This window comes from Amphimedon queenslandica, unplaced genomic scaffold (genome assembly GCF_000090795.2).
Source record: "Amphimedon queenslandica unplaced genomic scaffold, v1.1 AMPQUscaffold_12464, whole genome shotgun sequence".
Classification (NCBI taxonomy): domain Eukaryota; kingdom Metazoa; phylum Porifera; class Demospongiae; order Haplosclerida; family Niphatidae; genus Amphimedon; species Amphimedon queenslandica.
The window spans coordinates 11178-18773 of record NW_003547299.1 but is presented as its reverse complement, the minus strand read 5'-3'; the positions used below and the strand labels follow the sequence as shown (position 1 = coordinate 18773).

At 35.8% G+C, this 7596-nt stretch overlaps 1 long non-coding RNA gene across 1 annotated transcript; it reads left to right on the top strand.

Annotated features, from left to right (window-relative positions):
• The first annotated feature begins 2557 nt into the window (after nucleotides 1–2557).
• Nucleotides 2558–4337, top strand: LOC109587737 (uncharacterized). Its single transcript, XR_002187765.1, has 6 exons — nucleotides 2558–2906; nucleotides 2957–3120; nucleotides 3171–3620; nucleotides 3669–3806; nucleotides 3855–4098; nucleotides 4150–4337. It is a non-coding gene; the product is annotated as an uncharacterized LOC109587737 (long non-coding RNA).
• The last annotated feature ends 3259 nt before the right edge of the window (nucleotides 4338–7596 follow it).

The window sequence follows — 7596 nt, the reverse complement described above, 5'->3', positions numbered from 1 at the left end:
TATTTAGAAGGGATGTTGATAAGTTTGGTACACCTGGTTATCCTGACCCTCCCTCCTGCAGTATATCAGTACATGCTATACCTGATGCTGTTCTTAGACTACGTTATACTATACCAGTGGAAGGTGTGGATATGGGTATACATATATTGTTGATTAGCAAGACATTGATAAGAGGTAAGATAGATCAGAGTGGGTATGGTCTAGTATTAATAACCACACCCATTACACTACTCACAATGCTGGTATAATAATGGTATTAATATACATGTAATTGAGCGAAGCTCTTACATATGAGAATTTCTGTATGTATGTATGTTTGAGGGCATGACTAGAAGGTGTGGCAAGGAGGCAGAGCCCCTCAATGTTTTACATTCTTTCTAGTGATATTTATACCTTCAGTAGTATAAGTTTCAATTGTATTAACGAGACACCAATGGTGCATTGGCCTTGCTAAAACAAAGAAAAACAATATTAATTTTGTTTTACACGTGATTTCAAAACTATATTTTGTGCCAGTGTATTAAAAGCTACTTGCTTATTGCTATAGTTTTGATTACATTCTTCATATTCTAATTAAATGTGAGGGTGTTTGGGTGTGGCTGCAAACTGACAGCATGGCAGTTAGGGTTTGGCAGATTATGCTCTAAAATTGCTCTATTATGCTATGATGCAATTCTCAGGAAACAGCTCTATTATGCTCTACCAATCAGCTATTATGCTCCCAATTATGCCCATGAATTTCATTATAATAACTTAGTCCCACCCAAAAATGTGAGCCAGTACTGCAGTAATTCAATTATGAAGTTCTTGAAAGTATCATGAGCAATAGTATCTGTTTAAACATGAAAAAAGTTAATTTATTGAGTGTAAGTGCCTGTTTATTGCACTTCTCAATGCATTTTTTTCAAAATTTTTTATTATAGCTCTATTATGCTCACATTATGCTTATGCTTTTGGGGCCTATTATGCTCAAAATTATGCTGGCATAATCCGCCAAGGCCTAATGGCAGTTGCAAGGGCAGTTGTTACAATACAGAGAAAGTGTCAAATCTTGATTGCTAGTAACTGTTGGAAGAAGCTTGAGTTTTTTAGACTTCTACTCAGTGTACACAAGCATTTAGTAGGCCCTATTTGTTCCATACAAACTCTTGTCAAGCGTCTGAAGTTTACAGGCCTAAACTACTCTTCCTAAGGACAAGCGCCTCGTGTAAAGTCAAGAGGTAAGTAATTTTTAGGCATTCCTTTTTTCAAGACAAAGAAAGTTACAGAAAAACGCTACATATTTTTTTAAAGAAAAGGTTTGTGTCTCTTTAGAGATACTAGATAGCTCTGTTACTGGAAGCATGACAAAATGATAGGAGAACCTACCTACATTTGGCAAGATTGTTAGCTTTTGGTGCCTTGCACTGCCATCTATACTTGATAAAAATAAAGAAAGTAACTTTTTCTAGTGTGTGGAGAAGTTATCTGAGTATAGGGGACCCCCTTCTAAAACCACAATACCTCAAAGTGAAAGATTGCTTCTGGAGAGAATGAATGAACAAGAGCACTAAAGTGCATGCCCTCGCCACAATCTGTATGTAACAGTTTAAATAAAATTAGTAAAAGTTTTGAGACAGAGTCTAAGAAGCGTCAGCATGTACTAGATTTATTAAAACTTTGTGAATGTTTTGAGACAGAGAATGTTCTGTTTTTAGACAGAGAAGCTTCATTATGTTTGTTGCACTGCTGAGCTGCTTGCTGCAGCAATGTAAAGGTGTGGCTGCAATGAAGGTGTGGCTCATAATCAAGCCTTGCTCCACCTACACACACACACACTGTAATGGTGGCACATGACCCTAAGCGGTGAAGAAAGCTTTAGTTTTTCTCGACTTTTAAACAGTTTAGCATACATTTGTTAAGCCCTATTTGTTGCATACAAACTGCATGCTATTGAGTCCCTGATGTTTAAGGTACAAACCATCATTATTTTTTTCCACTTAGATAATACTAATTAGCAACAAAAGGCATGACTATTTCTGCAGTCACTATTCTTTTAGCTTGATTCTTATAATTTATTTCTAAAAATAACTATAAATTCTAGTCAAAAATTATATGAATGTTTCTTTACTTCACTTCAAGACAATTAAGTTTTGGTTATATCATGTATGAAAATGCATTGTTTACTTGGAATTTACGTGTTGAAATTGTACTCCAACTTCATTTTGTATAAGAAACAGAGGCATTCTTCAACGCTAAATTTGGAAGAGTCTAAGTCATCTTAAAAAATATATTATAATTGAAGAAAACGTAATTTGATCCTTTTCACAATTCTGTTGCACACCATGGAAGTAGGTTATTCTTTTCAGCATGAAATAGTAGATACATTCATTATAAGTTGCTGACCTAGTCAGGCGTGGCCTGACCCTTGCGAAAACGGAGGGTCAGGAACCTCGTGTATACCAGACTTGTTTTCAACTACTATGGCTTCGGGTGGAGCTGTAGCTGCTGTAGCAGCCTATGTCATCGCAATGAATAAATTAATAGCTAATAATAATAATAATAATAATAATAATTGTGTATTAATTGATAATAAAAAATAATTATAAATAAAGAAGTAATGGCGACTCGTAAGACTGTAATCTGTTATTGCTGTGGAAGTAACATCACTGCCCAAGCGAACAATCGTTACAGTATGTTTAGCAAATCTTTTAATGATCTTTTGTCGATATGGAGGGAGTTATTTGAGGAGCTTCCTGTAGAAGAGACTTCTGATGACATCCTCTACTCCAGTGAAATAGTGCCTGGTAGAATATGTAGGCCATGTGCAGCATCACTACAGAAGATTGCTAAGCTTAAATCTGTGAAGAAGGAAATGAAGAAAGAAATGAAAAATGCATTATCAGTTATCAAGTCATACAAGCAAGGTAGATTTCACTACACATGATTTAATGGCTAATATATTTCGTAAAATTAGGTGGAATGATATCTGAAACTGAGGTTGAAAATCAACTAACTTCTACATGTACTCCAACTAGTTCACAGTCTTCACTTCCAATGAAACGTACCTTAGAAAACTTGAAGACAAATTCACCTCGGAAAAAGGCGAGAGAAAGCAAAACAATTTCACCAAAAGTTTTGGTATGTCTACACATTATTACGCATGTTTTATTTAAATGTATATTATATAGCTACAGGTTGAAAGAGAGAAAACAGTTCATAGGTACCACCTCCAAGTCAGCTAAAGAAAATTGAAACATCGCTTGCTCGTGGCAGTTTTCAGTCATTTGCTAGACATTGTCTTTCACATAAAAAAGTTTATGAACATATTCAAGAAGCAATTGGAAGGAAAATTTGAACTGAAATAAAATTGACTAGTACAAAGAATTCAATTTTATATAGCACATCTGCTGATGACTTGCGATCTTTCAAGTGGAAGGAGATCCATAAAGAATTGGAAGAAAATGCTCCCACATTACTTTTTTTTCTTGAAGCTGCAACAAAAACTCGAACACCCCGTCCAAATCACATTGCCGTTATATGTGTCTGTGCTTCAATTATTTTAAAGCATCGTTTCTCACACGTGTCTTTTACAGAAGATAGTTGGTTTAATACTCTATTCAAGTCATTGCTCAAAAGATGTAAGATATTTTTTTCATGATATGCATTAATTGAATACATGCATGCAGGCATTTCAGAGACTTTGTAGCATTGGACTATCAGTAACTTACACAACTGTTAACAGAACAGTCAATTTTATCAGTAAAGACCATGATGTGGAAGTAAAGAAGTGGAGGGATGATATTGTTTCTGTACTTTTGAAAGAGGTAGATTATATAATCAATCATACTTAATCAATAATTCATGCAAAACAGGATCACGCATTTAGTGCAGCAGATAATGGAATATTGTTTGGGCCTGATAATGAAGACAGTCTCAGCTTAAGAAGCTCTGATTCTTCTGTTGATGATGAGTGTGAAGACTGTAATAGTGATACATCTTGTGATCCTCTGCCATTATCTCCTGTTACAAGTTCAGCTTCGGATGATGACGATAGCTCTACTGAACAATTTCAAGTATCACTGTCAGATGTACAGCAAGAAGTAGTTACAGAAAAAGGTATGATATATCCTTGTTATGCTAAAGTATTATGAATTGTATCCATTGCAGACAATGAGCAATGCATAGCAGATTCAGAACCTCTTTGTACCTCTTTCAAAATTGTTGGGGACAACGTAGACAAAAACGTAACACCTCGCTATATGAGATCAGATATACGGACAAAATCGCTGCATTATTATCACAGTTTTGCTGTCAAATCAAGGATAAATGTTGATGATTTACCTAGCCAAAAACCAGACTCTTGCCTACCTTCACCTACATATATTGCCAAATCACTTCTTCCATCAGTCAATGATGATGACTGCCTTATTGCAAATCTTAAGATACTGTTTTCAAGAATATTACTACAAACACTGCCTGCTTTTGAAGTTAATTTTTCTGACCTGGTGTGCAGACATATTGTTCATAGAAGGTACAAGGAAATGTCTAGTAAATCTACTGTGGTATGTTATTAATTAATTTTAGCTATATTATTGATTGTTATTTCATTCATAATAGGTACCATTAGGAGTTTTACCCAAAAATGAAAATAAGACAAAAGAAATGAAGGAAATTTTGGAACACTTGCACCAGTACGTCCCTAAAGTAGTAAGTACTAGGCAGTATCAAGTTCCTGGAAATGACAACTCCAAAGAAGTCACAGTGATAGATGAGAAAGTGCACCACATTCTTTTAGGAGGGGACCAACTTTCTCAGGCTCGTGCCCGTGGAGCACTCAAATCAAAAGCAAATAGCCAGACACCGAGCACTAAATTAAATGGATTTATACCTACAGTGGAAGATTGGCATACTAAGCTTACTCTTTTTGAAGTGAGTGCTCATTTTTATACTTGACATAAAGGTATGATTTTAAATGATTAGGTCATATGGAAGTACTTTGTTCGCAAAGAATCATCAGGTGACCATGGTACTGCATATCAATTGAGGAATGTACTTGGAAGATGTAATGTTGTCACTTCACCGAAGAAAGACCTAAATGCATGTGAAGATTTTCTAATGTTAATTATTTGGTCATATGTCACCTTGGCTGCTATGGAAGTTTTAGGTATGAAAGAAGTGGACGATATTCCATCTTCATTACCATCCGAGTTTTGGTTAGAGGACAAGGAAAAGCGTAATGATGCTATGGATTGAATAGTCACAAGTATAGCTGATAATTATATCAATGTACAATACAATCAGACTCTTACAGTATCCAATGACAACATCTCTTCATATGCAAAACAACTTTTTAGTGTGGCATGTTTATATTTAGAGTTTGCTGATTCTGTCAGAGAGGGAGATGGGGAGCGAGTACTGAGGTGCTGGCGTTACTTGGCTGTTCTGTTTCATAATTCTAATCGAAAGAATTATGCAATGGAAGGTGTTTTGTTGCTATATCAGCATCAGTACCTTTTACCTCCAAAAGAGGCAGAAAAGCTAATTTATTCTAGATTTGTAAACACCAGTGGCTATCCTGGGTGTAACATTTCATTAGACTTGCATATGGAGCACCTTAACAGAGTATTGAAACAAGGAGTGGCTCACCTGGGTCCAAATAAAACAGAAAATGCTTTTATAAGGTTGGGAAAGGCAATTGGTTCACTATCTCCAATACTAGAAAATTTTGATAAGGAAAATGAAATCAACACCATTTTAGACATGAAGCACCTTGTGATACTAAGGAAGTACATGAAGTAGTGAAACACTTACAGAAAAGTGAAGTTTTTGCAAACATTTCAGGCAGAAATTATTCGTATTTTAATAAACAGTTCACATCATTGTTACACAAGAATAAAGAATGTCATTTGATAGAGTGGATGACTGGACATTTACACAAAAGTTAATATTACGCAACATTAAATTAATAATAAAAATTATTGACAATGTTACAATAGGTTCATGCAATAGTCACAGCAGATGCTAGGGGGAACAAAGTGAGCGACACTGTTATAGCCTTCCATTTTAGTAAATAAAAGCTTTCTATGGCAGTCCCTGACAGAAACATATAATTTCATGTCTTCATCTAGATGCTGCAATGAAGACTTTTTTAAAAGTAATGCATTAGCTTGTAGACCGTCACGTCCAGCACGCCCAGTTTCTTGAATATATGACTCAATGTCATCTGGTGCACCAACATGTATTACTTGCCTAACATTAGGGCAATTAATGCCCATGCCAAAAGCAATAGTGGCACACACTATTCTTAAAGTACACTCAGCTTGTGTAAAGGATGCAATGATTTGATTTTTAACTTCACTATCTGTACAGCTCGTAAACATTTCAACTAATCGAAATTGAGATAAGTCAGGTGCCCCTATTGGCTCTGTGAATTCACTTTTCATGCCCATTTTGAAGAAAAAATCAAGATCAGCACACTCAACAGTTTTTTTACAGTAAATTATAGTCTTGGGAAAGTTGTGCGTTGCTTTTGTAGTTTACTTAGCAAAGCAGAAAAATTATCAGAGGTTGAAGAAAATTCATTAACTTCATACGTCAAATTTGGCTTACAGGGAGGTAGTATCACTGATTCAGGATTTTTCATTCCCAAAATATTTGCTAGTTGATGGCGAAGTGCAGTTGTAGCAGTTGCAGTTAATGCCATCAAAGGAGTACCTTCTGGAACTATGCTGCGAACTTCCCCCAAATTCATTAAAGTATCTCTCAACGACATACCCCTGTACAAATAGAGTAATTATTAATCAACATTATGTTACTATCATTGTCTCATTCAGTCATTAACTTTGTACATAATTCAGTTTTACCATTTCTTAACTGTGTGTGCTTCATCAATCACTAAACCACGAATTCTTTTCTGATACAGTTCTGACGAAATTATTTTTCTATATTTCTTGCGCAGTAGCATTGACTCTGGCATAAAGTAAACTAATTGGAAGCTGCCTTTTTTGACACCACTTTTCATTTCCTCACAATCATCCTCTCCAATAATGCAGCCAGCAGACAGTCCTTTAGACCTTAGATCCTGAACCTATAACACAAACAATGATACTAATATTCAACACACTAGGCCTACCTGATCTTTAATAAGTGCAATTAAAGGAGATATCACTATAATAACAGTGTCACCTCATAAACATAGTGGTAGGCATTGAAAGCAAAAGGACTTTCCAAAGCCTGTAGGAAGTACAATAAACACGTCCTTTCCATTTAAAAAGTGAGTGACTGCATGCCTTTGCTCCAGATGCAGAGAGTGGATGCCAAAAAGGTTAGCTACAGTATCAACATCCATTTTCAATTAATATTAATGGTTATTGAAGTTACATAGTCATAGCTAGTCATAATGCGTCACTGCAGAATTTCTGCAGCAGCTAACAAGACTGGTACAGTGCTTTGCAGGTTGCTTGACCCTGCAAACTAGTTAATCACGTGACTCTCACCATACTAGTAATACATGTCACGTGAGCAGAAACTGGGTCAAGCAACCTGCAAAGCACTGTATATATATACGAGGTTCCTGACCCTCCGTTTTCGCAAGGGTCAGGCCACGCCTGACTA